We start from the raw sequence: 719 nt of genomic DNA on the forward strand, positions 1-719 counted from the left end.
AGCTGTGGCTACAGAATGCATTGTAGATGTGAGAGGCGCATGAGTTATTTTGACAAGTAAACAGCAAAAGGATTTATAACATTATGGCTTGCCTCTGGTAGGAGCCCGGGTAGGCTGGGCATAGGAATGATTCGTAGCTACCGCCGTAGCTCACGTACCCCATTCAAATTAATCCTGCCACTTTCCCTCTCCAAGAAACTTGTTTTGTGAGAGTGTGTACACTTCTGTACACTCCAATTTGTAAGGTTTCTTGGTTGGCAACCTTCAGTCTCGAAAGACTATGGTATAAGCCTACAGCACCTGGTATTTCCAGGCGGTCTCCCATCCAAGTGCTAACCAGGCCTGACCCTGCTTAGCTTCCAAGATCAGATGAGATTGGGCATGTGCAGGGTAACTGTTGCTTAAGGTTTCTTATGGCACACCCTAAGATTCAGTAACACCAGCCATTGGATGGGGGGGATCAGGGGACGAATGCCCTGGGAAGCCACCCCAGGGGTGTCACTGCTACCTCCCACCTGCCACCTGTCCCCCCCCCAGGCTTTTCCAGACCTTTCCGAGGACTTTGAGGGCCAGGGGTGGCTGCCCACAGCCTCCCCAGCCCCCAGACGGCCTTCTGAGGCCTCCAGAGGGCCCTCCAGAAGCCTAACACTGCTGGGAGTCACTAAGGGTGATGACTTTTCAATGTGCAGTCACATATGGAATTGTGACGTTCCTGCTAC

At 52.2% G+C, this 719-nt stretch overlaps 1 pseudogene; it reads right to left on the minus strand.

Moving 5' to 3' along the window:
* Positions 1 to 288: 288 nt before the first annotated feature.
* On the minus strand, positions 289 to 408 carry LOC136634137 (5S ribosomal RNA; annotated as a pseudogene).
* Between the last annotated feature and the right edge of the window lie 311 nt (positions 409 to 719).

The sequence above is a fragment of the Tiliqua scincoides genome, chromosome 13 (assembly GCF_035046505.1).
Source record: "Tiliqua scincoides isolate rTilSci1 chromosome 13, rTilSci1.hap2, whole genome shotgun sequence".
In the NCBI taxonomy this organism is placed as follows: Eukaryota; Metazoa; Chordata; class Lepidosauria; order Squamata; family Scincidae; genus Tiliqua; species Tiliqua scincoides.